Here is an 18,140-nt window from a genome sequence, read left to right on the forward strand (position 1 = left end):
CGTCTACACGCAATTACGCATACATGTATTATATCGTCTGTACACGTAACGTCTAAATAAATATTTGTTTTTATGGCTTTCCATATTACGGCCTTCCATACCAACTCCCCCTCTCCAGATGTAATTTGGGCGTATATGGAGTTGGTCCAACCACACCTTAACCCTACCAGTAACTCAATCCCTCCACCCATTATATCCACAGAGGAGGAGCTGGGGTCAGTTCTTCGTACCTCTCTTACTATATCTGAGATGATTTGACAGATGCCAGATCTTCTAATCGTGATAACTGAACTTTGGCTAATTTGGTTCTTCAAACGAATTTGCGGATTGGATTAAAATATCTGGATTAAAATGTCTGAGATTACTGCGCGTTCTTGTGTCGCTCGAAAAGGGCAGATGTATCGATACTTGAAACCAGGATCAGCAATGCATGAAAACATGCATGAAAAACACATGCATGAAAATTTGGCAGTTTGGAAGCCTTTTTTGGTGCCAAATAAGGAACGCCAAAAGAACCATAATCTGCATTAAAAGTTTTTTTCTCTCTTACTATCCTCTATGGTGGGGTGGCAGTGCTACGGGAAACAATGCCCGCATCGCTTCCTTCCCGGAGGAGGGCCGGGTGGAGAATTTTGGTCTGTTCCGCCGCTGGCTCTCCGGAGTCCAGCGGTACCCACGAAGTAGAACTGTTTTCTAATCCTCCAGGTCCCAAGAGGGCGCGGCTGGCAGTGCGCGAGGCCCCGCCTCACCACTCTTAGCCCCCTCTCACTTCGCCAGTAGGTCCCAGTGTGTTGGTCGAGGCCGCCTTCCATGTGCCGTATCCCATACACACTGCCACCTTGCAGAGTCTGACTCCACTTTGGGCCGCTATGCCGTCCGAGTCGGGTTCCAGCACTCTACCTCGCTGCCCCACACACGGTACGTCTGTGGTGCATTTGGTCCCGCTGGCTCGGTGTCTGGAAGCCTGGCTAGCGCTTTCCAGCCCGTCCCGCTGGATCATTCGTACCATCAGACTCGGCTATGCGATTCAGTTCGCCTGGCGTCCCCCAGTGTTCAGGGGTGTCCATTACACTCGTGTGTCCCTGGACAATGCACCTGTTCTCCGGGCAGGGATTGCTGTCCTCCTGGCAAAGGATGCAATCGAGCCGGTCCCTCCAGCCGATATGGAGTCAGGGTTCTCCAGCCCCTACTTCATTGTACCCAAGAAGGGCGGTGGGCTACGGCCAATCCTGGATCTGCGTGTCCTGAATCGGTCTCTTCACAGGCTGCCGTTCAAGATACTTACGCAGAGGCGCATTTTCGAATGCATCCATCCCCAGGATTGGTTTGCAGCGATCGACCTGCAGGACGCGTACTTTCATGTCTCGATTCTGCCTTGACACAGATCCTTTCTATGGTTTGCGTTCGAGGGTCGGGCATATCACTACCCTTCGGGCTGGCCCTGTCGCCCCGCGTCTTTACGAAGGTTGCGGAGACGGCCATTGTTCAAGGAACAGGGTGTTCGCATCCTCAACTACCTCGACGACTGGCTCATTCTGGCCAGCTGTGCGAACACAGGGACATGGTGTTAGCTCACCTCAGCCGGTTGGGTCTTCGGGACAAGAGCAAACTCGCCCCCGGGCAGAGGATCTCTTATCTCGATATGGAACGGGACTCGGTCGCCCAGAGAGCGCGCCTCACCGAGGAGCACGTCCAGTCGGTGTTGAACTGCCTGAGTACGCTCAAGCGCAGGACAGCGGTCCCACTGAAACTCTTCAGAGGCTCCTGGGGCATATGGCATCCGCAGCCGCACTCACGCCGCTCGGATTGCTTCATATGAGGCCGCTTCAACACTGGCTCCACGGCCGGGTCCCGAGATAGGCGTGGCAGTGCGGCACGTTCCGTGTCCCCGTGACACCAAACTGCCGTCGCACTCTCACCAAGTGGTCAGACCCTTCATTCCTGCGGGCTGGAGTTCCCCTCGAACAAGTGTCCAGGCATGCTGTGGTCCCCACAGATGCCTCTGCCACCGGGTGGGGTGCCACGTACAAGGGGCATGCAGTGTCAGGTCTGTGGACGGGGCCTCAACTGCAGTGGCATATCAATTGCCTCGAGTTGCTAGCAGTATGTCTTGCACTGAGCCGCTTCAAGGAGCTGTTGACAGACAAGCACATACTGGTCCGCTCGGACAGCACTGCGGCCGTTGCGTACATCAACCATCAGGGTGGTCTACGCTCCTGCCGCATGTCGCAACTCGCCCGCCATCTATTGCTGTGGAGTCAGAAGCATCTGAGGTCGTCTTCGTGCCATTCATGTCCCAGGCGTGCTCAACTGTGCAGCCGACGATCTCTCACGGCAGCCTCTGCTTCCGGTCGAATGGAGACTCCATCCCCAGGTGGTCCAGCTGATCTGTTTGCCTCCCCGGACACTGCTCACTGCCAGTTGTTCTATTCCCTGACCGATGGCACACTCGGCACGGATGCTCTGGCACACAGCTGGCCCCGGGGCCTACGCAAGTATGCGTTTCCCCCAGTGAGCCTTCTTGCACAGCTCCTGTGCAAAGTCAGGGTGGACGAGGAGCAGGTCTTGCTAGTGGCTCCGTATTGGCCCACTCGGACCTGGTTTTTGGATCTGACGCTCCTCATGACAGCACCTCCCTGGCCCATTCCTCTGAGGAAGGACCTTCTGACTCAGAGACGGGGCACCCTCTGGCACCCGCGTCCCGACCTGTGGAAACTCCATGTGTGGTCCCTGGACAGGACGCAGAGGTTTTAAGTGATCTCCCGCAAGCGGTTGTAGACACTATCACTTCCGCTAGAGCTCCTTCAGTGAGGAACCTCTATGCATTGAAGTGGAACCTGTTCATCGAATGGTGTTCCTCTCACCGAGAGGACCCCTGATCATGTTTGATCAGATCTGTGCTCTCCTTCCTGCAAGAGGGCTTGGAGCGACGGCTGTCTCCCTCCACCCTCAAGGTGTATGTTGCCGCTATTGCCGCACCTCACGACAAGTCTTTGGGGAAGCACGATCTGATCGTCAGGTTCCTGAGGGGGGCGAGGAGACTAAATCCGCATCGCCCTCCCTCATTACCCTCTTGGGATCTCACCCTGGTACTTACCTCTCTCCAGGGTAATCCCTTTGAGCCTTTGCAATCAGTTGAGTTAAAAGTACTGTCCCTTAACCCTCTGGGGTCTGAGGATTTTCGGGGCCCTGGAGAAGTTTTGACATGCCCTGACATTTGTGCTTTTTTCAGTTGTTCATAAACATATTAATGGAAAAAGTGTCATTACACTGTATTCAGCACAAACTAGGCTACCATAATATGTGAGGAACATGTATGTACATGTTTGTGTTTTTGAAGGAATAACGTTTATGCGTGGTTATTGAAAAAACAAAAAACTTAAGTCACTGAAATAAAGCCAAAAAATATATATTAAATCTGTGTTCACAAGACTTCTGGGTATTGGAGGTTGTAGACTAGAGTTTTTGCTTCAAAATGATGTAAAAATTATCCTGTATGCTCGTTCATTTATAACAATATATTGATTTAGTTTTTGTAAGACACTTTTTGTCAAGAAACACAGTATGTGTGGAGGCGTGAATCATCATGAATAATGGGTGATTTACACCTGAGAAGACAAAAGAATCGCATAAAGAACCTCTAATGAGCTGCATATTAATGAGGCCTTTCAGCCAGGTAGGCTGTGAAAAAACCCTCTGTGATCATGTCTCAAGCTCATCATGGTGTATATCAAACATACAGAAAAAACAGCAATACAATTCTATTATATACTTTAAAATATAATGTATTTCTGTGATGCAAAGCGTCTTAACATTCATGTTACCTCTATGGCATTTCATATAGTCTTTTAGCTTAAAAGCATGCACATTTGGAGAAATATTGATGGATTCTCATATGTTTATGTCAATTTTCTATACAGAGGAGTAATATTTATTCAATATTTATTGTCATCACTGTGAGCGCTGGATACTGTGTTTTCAATTCATACTTGCAGCCGGAGGGCGCTCTGTACACCTTTAGTCCACAAATTACTCTAAAGAAGAACAGGACATTCAGGAACTAACGGCATGTCTTCCAGAGATCACTAACCATGGCTTTAACATACAGATAAACACTTTTCAAGACAATAAATGCACGATTGAGATGATATATACATGTATTGCTTCAGATTTTGCGTCTGAATAGCGCTTGCTCCGTGGGCGTGGCCGCATTAGCGGATAATGAGCTGAATCACGGGCGTCTGACATGTGTCTCTTTTCATACAGATTACATAAACACAGAATATTTGTTTTCGATTTGACTTACACATTTTAAAACCTGACATTTCAAGGTTTTTTTTAGACATAAGTCTCATTTTTGTGTCATTAGTATTCACTAAGTTACAGTTAATTTTCTGAGAACTATCAGATTAAACTTCGTTCAGAGGGAGACGAGAGATCACGCATCATGTTAGTTTTCTTTATTTTGCAAAAAGCACATCATTTTGTTTTTACTCTGAGTGTACACAAATAAAAGAAGATATTCCACAAATTTTAATGGTGTATAACTCTTAATTATATGTGCAACATTGACGGAGTATTTTGAGTCTCTTTCACACTGGTAAGAAAAAAACCGAGGTGGTATCGCCGGTGTGACCGCCGACCCGAGGGAGTTAAGACCGTCCTCCTGGTTGCATTGGCCTCGCTCAAGAGGGTAGGGGACCTGCACGCATTTTCGGTTGACGAATCGTGCCTGGAATTCGGGCCCGGTGACTCTCACGTTATCCTGAGACTGGATAACTGAATATGTTATCCCGGCTAGAATATGTGCCCAAGGTTCCTACCACTCCCTTCAGAGATCAGGTAGTGAACCTGCAAGCGCTGCCTTCAGAGGAAGCAGACCCAGCCCTAGCTTTGCTCTGTCCCGTCCGCGCTCTGCGCCTGTACGTGGACAGAACGCGAAGTTTCAGGACCTCAGATCAGCTCTTTGTCTGTTACGGAGGCCAGCAGAAGGGAAAGGCTGTCTCCAAGCAGAGGATGGCCCACTGGATAGTGGATGCCATCGCCCTGGCGTATGAATCCCAGGGCGTGCCTTGCCCGCTCGGGTTGAGAGCACACTCCACCAGAGGAGTGGCCTCTTCCTGGGCGCTGGCGCACGGCGCCTCGCTGACAGATATCTGTACAGCTGCGGACTGGGTGACACCTAACACGTTCGCTAGATCCTATAGCCTTCGTGTAGAACCAGTATCTTCCCGTGTAGACGCAAAGAGCCCGTTCTAGTGTCGGCTTGCAATGCCATTCCTGCCCACTGGGCCAGATACGTGCATCCTTTACTCCAGTCGAGTTCCCCGCTTGGCGAACCCTGTCGAGTTCCTCCGCCTCCCCTTGTGGCTCGGACATTGCGGAGTGTCTGATGCCAGGCCAAACGTCCGTCACCGTTGATGTTTGGCTGGGTGCCATATGTTGTGACCCCTCCACGTGAGTGGTCCCATATGTGTATTGTCCATGGTCAACTCCCCACGGTGAGCCCGTGTCTTTCCCTTAGCAGAGCCAGCTCTGCTGTCACCTGTCAGATGAGTCTCCCCCTATGCTTAGGCTGGAGCCATCCCAGGGACTCCATATGCGTACTGCCCACGGCCAGTCCATATGTGTATCTCCACGTAAATTCCTCCCCTGCATGGTAGGTAGTGGTCTCCGCAGCGTCCCCTATGGGTTCGCTTCCCCAGTGTTGTCTAAGTCTCCTGTAGTGGGTCTTGTGGAACAGCAGTAGACTCTCTCAGTGTAAGCTCGCCCCCTTCTCCACCCCACTGGTGCGCCGGGTGCCTAGAGCTTGCGCTGGGCGCTGGAAGGGGTCTGTAACTGTGGCGTTTTATTTGGGATCCCAATTCGTCGGTCACTACTGACGTACGTCGAACGTGACCGACTGAAAGGGAACGTCTCGGTTACGTATGTAACCCTCGTTCCCTGAAGGAGGGAACGGAGACATACGTCTCGTCGCTATATAAATAAACATTGTATTGTATTGTATTGTATTGTATTGTATCAGCCTCCCTTCCCTCACCCACACAATTCTCATCTCTGAATGTGAATACAGCAACTTTATGTTCCACCTTAACTTCATCTCTAGACAGTATCTGTCCTCTGTCATCCAGGCCTGCACATGCTACTCCCTCTAACCCCCGGTTATCTGATGTTCTTCGTGAACACCGGACCAAAATCAGGGCTGCAGAGAGGAAATGGCGCAAATCAAAAGACCATTCTGACCTAAGTAGTTATCAATCTCTGCTCTCATCCTTTTCTGGTGAAATTCATGCTGCTAAATCTTCATATTTCAACAACAAAATCAACAGCACTTCAAACACACGTGCAGTCTTCAAAACATTCAACTCTCTCCTCTGTCCCCCTCCACCACCACCCACCTCCTCCCTAACTGCTGATAATTTTGCAATTTTTTTCACTGACAAAACATCTACCATCAATAGTCAGTTCTCAGCTCAACACACACAGGAACTCAGACCAACCACATACACAGCCACACACCTCCTCTCTACGTTCTCTCCCCTCACTGAGACAAAAGTATCCAAACTTCTCCTCTCCAGTCATCCCACCACCTGCCCTCTAGCAGGTGGCATTTTCCCTAACACATTCAAGCAGGCTCGGGTAACCCCACTGCTTAAAAAACCCACATTAAACACGTCACTTGTAGACAGTTACAGACCTGTCTCTCTCCTACCATTCATAGCAAAAACACTTCAACGAGTTGTTTTCAACCAGGTGTCATCTTTCCTCTCACAGAGCAATCAATTGGACTTCAATCAATCTGGTGTCAAGAGTGGTCACTCAACTGAGACTGCACTACTGTTGGTCACTGAATCCTTGCGGATTGCAAAGGCTGATTCCAAATCATCAATTCTCATTCTGCTCGATCTATCTGCTGCCTTTGACACTGTGAATCATCAGATCCTTCTGTCCACCCTCTCATCACTGGGTACTTCACTTCACTGGTTTGAATCCTATCTCACAGGTAGGTCTTTCAGGGTTGCTTAGAGAGGGGAGGTATCCAAAGCTCATCAACTGACCACGAGGGTTCCTCAGGGTTCAGTTCTTGGACCCCTCCTCTTCTCCATTTACACTACATCACTTGGTCCCATCATACAGGCACATGGTTTCTCCTACCATTCCTATGCTGATGACACGCAGCTCTTCCTTTCATTCCAACCAGATGATCCCACAGTAGCTGCACGAATCTTAAGCTGTCTGGCGGACATCTCGACATGGATGAAAGAACATCATCTGCAGCTCAACCTGGCAAAGACTGAGCTTCTCGTCTTCCCTGCCAATCCGACTCAAAAGCATGATTTCACCATCTAGCTTGGGACATCCTCAATTACCCCATCAAATTCAGCCAGAAATCTTGGAGTAATCCTTGATGACCAACTGACCTTCAAAGACCGCATTGCGAAGACAGCTCGGTCGTGCAGATTTGCACTATACAAGATCTGGAAAATCAGGCCCTTTCTAACAGAACATGCAACACAACTTCTCGTCCAGGCCCTGGTCATTTCTAGGCTTGATTACTGCAATGCTCTTCTGGCTGGACTGCCATCATGCACAATCAAGCCTCTACAAATGATTCAGAATGCTGCAGCACGTCTTGTCTTTAACGAGCCCAAAAGAGTACGTCACAGCTTTCTTCATCTCCCTGCACTGGCTACCACTTGCTGCTCGCATCAAGTTCAAGGCGTTGACGCTTGCTTACAGATCTACCACAGGCTCAGCACCCTCCTACTTTCACTCTTACGAGTCTACACCCCTACCAGAAGCCTACGCTCACTAAAGGAGCGAAGGCTCGTGGTACCATCACAGAGGGGCAAGAAATCACTCTCCAGAACATTCTCGTTCACTGTTCCTTGCTGGTGGAACAATCTTCCTGCCTTCATGCGGAATGCAGAATCCCTGGCAATATTCAAAAGACAGCTGAAAACTCATCTCTTTCGTGAGCACTAAACCTCATCTTAAAACAAAAAAACAACAACAAAAAAACCCTTTCATTACCTATGCTCTGCTGAACGAATCATTTCCGTCAACTGATTCTTTGAAACACTTGAGAACCGGTGTTTAATAAATTCATTGGTTATTTTACGGGTTCATGAGGTGACGCCATCGCTTGTTACCAGACATCCTAGCATAGTACATGCCCTAAATCGTTCCAATAAAACAAATGTTCGGTTGGTTATGTATTAATGTATGTATGTTTGTATTATTATTATTATTATTATTAAACATAGCGTTTATGAGTATTTGCGTTTAAACGTTTATATGAATTTACTGTGTGCCAGAGTTTGCAGCCATAATTCAAAGTCAGCAATTGAAGCACTGAATTTTATGGAAGTAAATAATGACAAATGTTTTTGAAATAAAAAAGCTTGATGAATTGCACTATTTGAAAAAACATGTTGCATTAACCATGCTTGCATTTTAATGCATTGTATTTTTAAGGCTTCCATTTTAATGGGCTGAAATTCAGCATGGTCGTATATTTAAGCTGTGAATATTTCAATTATAAAGAAAATGCTTAGTGTGCAGTGTAGCGAGTTGCATTCCTCTGGTCTCCTCTGCTTGCATCACCAATATAGCGAGGTTGGTCTTTTTATAGCCTAATGCATTAAGCCAAATTGAGCGTTTTTATTATAATTATTTTATGGCAAAGCACTCTCTGGGTTCATCTGCTTTTCGTATATAGTATATAGTGTTGTTTAATGTGTATATTGTACATCAATAAGTTGTAAACTGAGTTTGATCTTTTATTACTGTATTACCCCTGTATTACCCCGATTTCCGGGGACAGTCCCTGTTTTTGGTGTTCTGTCTTCCCATCTAACCAAAAAAATGGCTGTTATGTAACTGCAACGTAATTTGGTGACCAAACTTTCGTTGTGGCGAAATTCCCGGATAAGTTTCCACAATGTAACTTTGTGACGTCGCCAGTTAACTGCGACATTGTGGCAACGTTGTGTAGGCCTATCAATACAGGTGCATCTCAATAAATTAGAATATCATGAAAAAGTTATTTTTTTTTTGTAATTTAATTCAAAAAGTAAAACTTAAATATATTCTAGATTTATTAGACATAAAGTAAAATATTTCCAGACTTTTTTGTTTTCATTTTCATGATTACAGCTAGCTGCTCATCAAAATAAAAAAATCAGTATCTCAAATTATTAGAATATTTAATTTCAAGTTCTATTAAATTACCATTCTCAGGGTATAGACCTTATGCACCAGAGAAACAAGCACGCCGCCATCTTTATAATATTGTCTTTGAACTTCCGTTTTCACGGTAGCTCTGTATATTTCTATGGCATCGCTGTCAAAGAATAATTAGCTGGTGAAGTGGATTTACTTGTTGTAGAGTTAATGAAAGTTATCATGAGCATTGTAATGTTTAAAGCAGATGTCTTAACAAATGTCAGTCGACCGCTGTGGAAGTTCGCTGTGGAAATACAAACCGGAAGACAAAAGACAACGAGCACATCGCTGAAAAGGTGTGGGGCTACATAAGGTCTATAAATACTGGGTTTAGGTCAGTAATCCCAACAGCAGTCATGGGGAAGTCTGCTGACTTGATAGTTGTCCGGAAGATGATCATCAAGACCCTCTACAATGAGGGTAAGCCACAGAGGGTCATTGCTGAAAGAGCTGGCTGTTCGCAGAGTGCTGTGCCAAAGCATATTCATGGAAAGTTGACTGGAAGGAAAAAGTGTGGTAGGAAAAAGTGTACAAGTGAAAGGAATGACCGCAGGCTTGAGAAGATTGTCAGGCGAAGCCGATTTTAGAACTTAGGAGAGCTTCAAAAGGAGTGGACTGAAGCTGGAGTGCATCAAGAGCCACCGCACACAGACGTCTTCAGGAAATGGGCTATAACTGTCACATTCCACGTACCAAGCCACTTCTGAACCAAAGACAACGTCAGAAGCGTCTTACCTGGGCATAGGAGAAAAAGAACTGGACTGTTGCTCAGTGGTCAGTGGTTGTTTGAAGTCCTCTTTTCAGATGAAAGTAAATTTTGCATTTCATTTGGAAATCAAGGTCCCAGAGTCTGGAGGAAGAGTGGAGAGGCACAGAAACCATGTTGCTTGAAGTTCAGTGTGAAGTTTCCACAGTCAGTGATGATTTGGGCTGCCATGTCATCTGCTGGTGTTGGTCCACTGTGTTTTCTGAAGTCCACAGTCAACGCAGCCATCTACCAGGAAATTTTAGAGCACTTCATGCTTCCTTCTGCTGACAAGCTTTATGGAGATGCTGTTTTCATTTTCCAGCAGGATTTGGCACCTGCCCACACTGCCAAAGGTACCAAAAGCTGGTTCAATGACCATGTTGTTACTGCTTGATTGGCCAGCAAACTCGCCTGACCTGAACCCCATAGAGAATCTATGGGGTATTGTCAAGAGGAAGATGAGAGACACCAGACCCAACAATGCAGATGACCTGAAGGCCGCTATCAAAGCAACCTGGGCTTCCATTACACCTGAGCAGTGCCACAGGCTGATTGCCTCCATGCCATGCTGCATTGATGCAGTAATTCATGCAAAAGGAGGCCCAACCAAGTATTGAGTGCATAGAAATGAACATACTTTTCAGAAGCCTGACATATCTGTTTAAAATATCCTTTTTTTAAATTGATCTTATGAAGTATTCTAATTTATTGAGATAGTGAATTGGTGGGTTTTTGTTTAATGTGAGCCAAAATCATCACAATTAAAAGAACCAAAGACTTAACCCTTTGACGCGTATATGCTCACACCGGTGTGATCAGTCTTGGCTGGCCCCAGAAGCGTACAATGATGTCTGCTTTTCAAAATGCACGTGCAAATTTTTCTGATCCTTGACGCAATTGTGGGCAGCAGCGCAAAGTTGATTCTGAGGTATTTTGATCTAATATTTGATGTTTTTTTAAAATGTTGTTGATTTAAGTAGCAAATGAGAATCAATTAAATTAATGTTTGTATTTTCAGACAAAGGTCTTCTTAATGATATTCAGTTTTGTTCAAGGTAATTCAAGCAACAGTTTTCAACAACAGAAGAATATAGTAAAAGTATGGTATTTGGGGTAAAAAGCGCACCTGCTGTTGGGGCAAAAGGCACAATAATTAACATGATAATAAATAGCTGGCTGACTTTTCCATTTGTTGACATGACATGGTTAGATTCAGATGGTAAATATCATATATTAACAACAATTTTCTCCGTTTCTGTATTTTTAAAATATATTTTTATATTAACATATTTTAATGACAGTATATTTATTGAACAAAAATTTAATTTTTTTATTTATAAAAATAAACAGAAAATAGTACAAACTTTGCTGAAGTGATTCTTTTGAACAAGTATTAACCTAGACATTATTAAAAATATATTATTTTAGCAAAGTATTTGTATCAATACTGTGTGCATTTTACCCCATGATGGGGAGCCTTTAGTTTTACCCCGTGTGTGAGGTAAAAGGCCCCCTTGCCACCTCATACATTTATAAGATTTTTAAACAAAATAAACCACTTTAATGAATTATTTTCACACAAAATCTGTTTCTCCATCAATGTTCAATACAAACATATATATTTTTTCTGCAATCATACACTTTGAGAGTAGTGAAAAGCACATTTTTCTTAAGGTGTGCCTTTAGCCCCGTTGTACCCTATACATCCGTGCCACGAGATGTTTCAAAAAGTGGTGGGGACATGTCCCACCCGTCCCACCCGCAAATTACGCCTATGTGTGAAGGTACACTCAAATATGAAAAAATTAAAAATAGATAATAAAATAAATAATAATAGGCTACACTTGCAACTTACTTTGTGCTTAAAATGTGTCTAAAATGCAAAATAATTAAAAATAGTTAAAAGCTAAAAAAAAGTCGTGTAGGGCCTACAGTAAACACCTTGTGAAAATGAAAACATTAAATTCAATAATAAATGTTAAAAATATTTGTTAAATGCTGTTTTATTTATCTCATCTTCTTATATTTAGGCTATGTTTCATTTTTGTAATGTGCTTTTGTAAAGTCATACTTTTGTTATAACATAATATTATTTTGAACTGCCTGTACAATGGTTACTATTATTTTGGTGAATTATATTAAAACCAGACCAAAAATCGTAATAATCAAACTAAATCATAATATATCATAATATAATCATAATATAATATAATCATAATAATTATTAATATTAAAAAGCAAAAACATTCAAAAATGTATTGTCCCCGTTTTTTAATTAATAGATAATAACAAATTAGATTTTGGTGATATTTTGACCACTCAAACAGGAAATGTCCCGGTTTCCATTTCAGAAATCTGGGGCCTCATTTATAAAATGTTGCGCAGAAACCATCCTAAATTTGATGTTACGATCATTTCTCATATGTGTGTACATGTGATTCATAAAATGAACGTACACACAGAAAATGAGCGTACACCTCTCTTTCAGATGTGAAATCTGTAAATCGCAAATGTTCTTGAACTTGCACGCAGCTGAATGGTTTCAGTTATCCGCGTTGTAAACGACACCTAATTAATGTCATTTACATAAAAGATTACCAGTCATCATCCAAATCCTTTAGTTAATTTAGAATGGCGAGCTGCAAGAATAGCTTAGATTTCCAAAAACCTGCAGTAATCTGACAAGGAGTGCGTACATCTGCTCAGACTGTTTTTATAAATATGAGCGTTGACATGGATTTAAGCGTACGCACACTCTAAAATCAAATCTGTGCATATATGCACGCTTTATAAACGAGGCCCCTGGTCACCTTAATACACAGGGAAAGTAACCATGAAGACATTGAATTAAACGTAAACACAGTTTTTGTGTCTTCATCAGCTTTTCCGCATATATTCTGGACCTGATAATCATCGCATAGCCTACACTTGCTCCATTTCTGTAAATCCGCTTTTTTGAAAGAATGACTCTCTAGCCGTTGATGGGCTGCGTTTCCCTAAAGCAGGGGTGGGGAACGTTGATCCTGGAGGGCCTTTGTCCTGCAGAGTTTAGCTCCAACCCTGAAAAAAACACTCACCTGCCTGTAACTTTAGTAATCCTGAAGACCTTGATTAGCTTCAATTAGGGTTGGAGCTAAACTCTGGAGGACAATGGCCCTCCAGGATCAACGTTCCCCACCCCTGCCCTAAAGCATCATAAGCTGAAGTTGAACGTATACCATTGCCACCAATAGAGTAGCTCAAAGATGACATGTTTTTGTATGCAAAACCTGGAAGCGAGTTAGCATTTTAGGACTTCTGGTTCCATTACCCTGAAGTCTATGGGTTTTTTGAATGGGTTTTTGCTAAATCGCCTGAAATAAAGTCTGTGGTTAAAGAAGCCTCTAAATATTTTCACGTTTTGATCTGTGACATAAAACACACCAGTTATAACCCGCTTGTGATTTTTTAAACCTTTATTGTGTCTTAAAAACGGCGGTTGCTAACAAGTTGCTAAAAGGGACTACTTCCTTTGGCGGGGACTGTAGATGTCATCATGACAAACTGGACAGCATTTCTCATGAAAAAGTGGATAAGTATTCACAGCACAGATCATAATCAGCGAGCATGTTTTTAAATAAAGTTGTTTTTTAAATAAAGTTTGAGGAAGCTTGGTGGTGGTGACGTTGATCCGTGACCATGGTGCATGTGCTGTAGTCCGTTTATAGCCTACTGTTAGCTTTTTATATCTGACGACTTTATTTAGGCTTCAAAATGTATAAATGTTGTGTTAACTTGTAAAGATTATCTTGATAGACAAAACATGTAAGTGTCATAACCCTTTGTTAAACACAGAGCTTATTTTTTGCGATTTTCCAAAAGTCTATGGGAAAAATGCATAGGCTTTCGATCGAAGGAACCCGTGCGCCGCTAACTTCTGGGTTGGCCTACAAAAACACGTCATCTCTGAGGTGGAGCTACGAACTTAGGCTTATATGCTTTTGGGAAACTACCCTAGTCGTTGTTAACAGCCGCTTGCACCACCTGCTGGTGAGGCCGACTAAAAGCAGATGGAGATCTTGCATTGGCAATCTACTGCTATTCCTGCAGTTCCCGGATGTGCAATGTTGAAATTTCTGTCGAATTTGAACCACTGAATTTGTAGAAGCGAATTTGTAAAGCAAAATAAAATGGACTGAAAATTGCCTGTCAAATATTACGAATATTATAGGATGTATTTTTAAACAGACTGCATATCTTGGAAGTGAAGTCTAAAAGGTGAATATGAATCATTGAATTTTTAATAATGAAAATGTGTGTGAAATGTTTTGAATTGAAATATTCACAGCTTAAATATACGACCATGGTGAATTTCAGCCCATTAAAATGCAATCCTTAAAAATGTAATGCATTAAAACGCAAGCATTAATGCAACACATTTTTTTTTTTTTTTTTCAAATAGTGCAATTCAACTAGCTTTTTTATTTCAAAAACATTTGTCATTATTTTACTTCCATAGAATTTACTTTTTCGACCCATCGGTAAAATTTCGGTTCTTACTGTCAGTTCTCGGCTCATTACTCAGTCAGACATGGCTGAAAGAGACGGTTCCCAATCCCGGTTAAATGTGACTAAATTCAAAGAAGTGGTATCGTGGTAAGCTGATGTCAGACCAATTTCTGTGATTCATTGAAAAGGTCCGATTCAACAGATAGATTCGTCCTCCAATCTGACATCACTGATTGTTGTGCTGTACTCCCCTCAACGCAGCAGTAGGCTATACGCTACGTTAAGTATCGTTTTGGCTGGGACAAAGGATTTAAACGCCACTTTGTAAGTTCCAAATGCTCGTAAGCTTTAATAGCATTAATGGTAATATATTAGTTACGTTGAATCGATCTCTGTTTTAAACGTCGAGTTCAGTTGTGGGTTTTATAGAGGGTTTCTGCTATTGATGTTAGCTGCTAAGCTAGCCGGATGTCAGTTGCGAACATATTACATTCTGTTATAGCACATTAAACATATTTGCTATTTCAATTACATGCAACGGCAAAATAATGTTTCTTTGTGAGACTGACTTCAAAATAACTGCATGTAATAAACTTTAAGAACAAACCACAGCTCTAAAAGCTATTGGTACATTTCCAGGTTTTAACTGCCTGTTTTTGTGCTTTGACACTTCCTGGAGAGCAGTTACCTAAAATAATAATAATAATAATAATAATAATAATAATAATAATAATGATCATGTAATTAACTCTGTGATATTTATTTAACAATCGCGCCTTTCACAGTGGGTCTGTCACTTCAGTGTCATAAGTTTGATTTAGTAAGAGTTACAATACTGTTGCATGGGGATATTTTGGCAGTGTTGTGGGCAGCTCTCCATCCCCAAACATGGTTCAGAATTACAAGCAGATGTCCGGAGACTGTTCCCCAACCAACACCGAGGAACTACTCACACCAGCACACGAGGAAAATGTGCGATTCATTCATTACAGTAAGTTGATTTATAAAAATGTAGGAAATCTTTTCAAATGGCAGAGGGAAAAAATCAGTGGCCCATCAAAAAATTTGCTGTTTGTACGTGATTTTTATGTTGTTTGGGAATTAGTGTTTTAGATAACATCAACACTTCTTCCAACAGCTTGGCAGCGAGTAATGAGAGAAATGCAGACTTGCCAGGGAAGTGAAAACAATAACCAGGGGCCTCAGAAGTATGTGGAGAGGATGCCAAACCCTGCACTAAGCTGTAGGTTCAACTGGGTGATTTTTGTCCTGGGGATTGTATTTTGTTGATAAAGGAACATTTTAGAGGTATAATAATTAATTAATATTGTTTGAAATATTTGGCAGAGCTAACAGCTGTTCCCTTTCTTTGCTAGGAAGGATATGTTTCTTAAAAACTGCATTTTCTTAAAGACTTGCCTGAAATATTATGTTGAAAATGCATGCATGCTCTCTAACTATTTGTTTCTACTCTTCAGCTTTTACACCAGTCGACTTGAATGATGTGAAAAGGAAAAACACACAAGAGTCCAAGAAGTCATTATGAAATTTTTGTTAACTTCTTGCCTGATGCACTGATTATTATTATTATTCAGACCATTTATCTGCCGATCCCTGATCCATTCAAGCGATAAGCATTGTTCATTGATGCCTACTCCGTCCTATGTTTAAGGACAAATGATGCTCCTTGAAATAATGTTTTTATAATTCCTATTCCTTTTCGTAGAGTGCTGCAGATAATATTTTCATGTAGCACTTTTTATTCCAAGAATGTATATTTTTGTAGGCCAAACCAGAAGTTAGCATCACCCTGGATTCCTCAACAAAAACCCATTAGGATTTTTCCATTGGCTTTTGGATTATTGCAGAAAATAAACTGTGACCAACAAAAGGTTACGATTCTTATGTTTTGTTCTTTGTAATAATCTTCACAAATGAACACAACTTTAGTGATTTTTAAAATACAATTGGTAAAAGTAAAAAGCTAATTGTAGACAATAAACGAACTACACTATGATCTCATGTTCGCTGTCACCACCATTAAGCGTCCAACAACTCTTTAAGTCTTTATTTATATATTTTTTTTACTTCCCTGAAAGTTTGAGTTAAAATATTTTTCAAAAGTGTGATTACATCAAGTGTGAAACACATCAAGGCTGTAAAAGCGGAAGATATAGAGTAGATGAGCTTACCTGTTTGGGGTGATCACATTTAATGTCCCCAACAACCTCTGTAATCCCATTTAGCCACTTGTTAGCAACTACCTTTTTTCAAGACAAGTTTTACATATTTAAAAAAATCACAAGAGGTAATACTGATGTATTTTATGTTGTGAAATAAAACGTGAAAATATCCTGAGCTTGTGTTACCTTACTTTAGGCATTTAACCAAAAACCCATTAAAAAAAAAAAAACAATGACTTCAGGACGATTGAATCAGAAGTGCTAAAATGCTTACTCGTTTCTGGGTTTTGACCTACAAAAAATGTATCATCCCTGCAGCACTATATTTATGCTCATGTAAACCAGCATATAGGGCAAAAAGTATGACTTTGATCTATGATGATCACCCATCAAACCAACAAAATGAACAAATTTATAATAAAAAAAATGGTAAAAAATTGCTATTGTATTTTTCAGTACAATTATTCCACAGCCACATTATTTTTCTTCAGATGTTGCAAGGAAACGATTGGATAATGTGCTCATAGGTAAGCTAATAAACCTGTTATCTAAAGAATTGTGCAATTATTAAAACACTCTGAATACCTTCTTGGTTTACAGATGTCTATAAGAAGAATACAGCACAAAGATTTGGAATAGAAGAATGCATATGTACTGTGTATAATTACACTGTTTTCACTTAAAAGCAGTAACTTGTTCAAGTTAGCCGGGATGGCTCAACTTACACCCTGGGCAAAGATGTGCCAGTGCCACTCTTTTGAAAGTCATATTTCTATAGCTTAATGTTAGATGATTTCTTATTTCAGTTCCTCACATCCTTCAATATTGCTGCATCAGTTTATTTCAATACCTTTGTCTCAGTTGTACAAGTTTTATGTTGTTGGCAGCTTGCATACTATGTTATACTACAGCCTACAAATATGTCTGCGATATGTAAGAATAGCCTTTTTTTATTTTTTTTTATTTAGTATACATTCAGTAATGAGGTTCAGAGTGGGGCCTCTTATGAATTATTTTTAGGAAATGATTATAATCAATTACCATATGGCTTACATACAATCAAGGCATATAAAATCTACATAAATCTGGACAAATATGCATGTTAAAGTTAAATCCATTACAAATATGTTAGCTAAGAATGACTTTACTTTTCCAAAATAACTCATGAAGGTATGAGAATGGTATCAGTTTTAAATGGTGGGAGTTTCATGTCAGTTATTTATGATATGCACAAATGCATACCACTGTCAGTTTCCTGTGACATTCTGTACTGTGTTCATCATCTAAAATGACTGTCCCTTGGACTGCCAATCGCAGTCAGCTGTTTTGTACAAAACCATACCATGTTGATTTTAAATTTGAATGTCATTTTGTGGGATATTTAATCATAAAAACATTTATTATAATAAACAAACAAAAGGAACAATCTGTGGTGCACTTATTTAATCTCCTCAGGAAGTGTCTCCCCTGAATGGAAAAAAAAGAACATTCAT

General features: G+C 41.8%; 1 long non-coding RNA gene across 2 annotated transcripts; it reads left to right on the top strand.

Annotated features, from left to right (window-relative positions):
* The first annotated feature begins 14,521 nt into the window (after positions 1–14,521).
* Positions 14,522–18,073, top strand: LOC127514867 (uncharacterized). 2 transcript variants are annotated; one of them, XR_007930727.1, is made up of 5 exons: positions 14,522–14,788; positions 15,325–15,455; positions 15,603–15,772; positions 15,943–17,174; positions 17,248–18,073. It is a non-coding gene; the product is annotated as an uncharacterized LOC127514867 (long non-coding RNA). The 2 variants fall into 2 exon arrangements; XR_007930726.1 differs by having other exon boundaries at positions 14,528–14,788; positions 15,943–18,073.
* Positions 18,074–18,140: the final 67 nt, after the last annotated feature.

The sequence above is a fragment of the Ctenopharyngodon idella genome, chromosome 6, assembly GCF_019924925.1.
Source record: "Ctenopharyngodon idella isolate HZGC_01 chromosome 6, HZGC01, whole genome shotgun sequence".
Classification (NCBI taxonomy): Eukaryota; Metazoa; Chordata; class Actinopteri; order Cypriniformes; family Xenocyprididae; genus Ctenopharyngodon; species Ctenopharyngodon idella.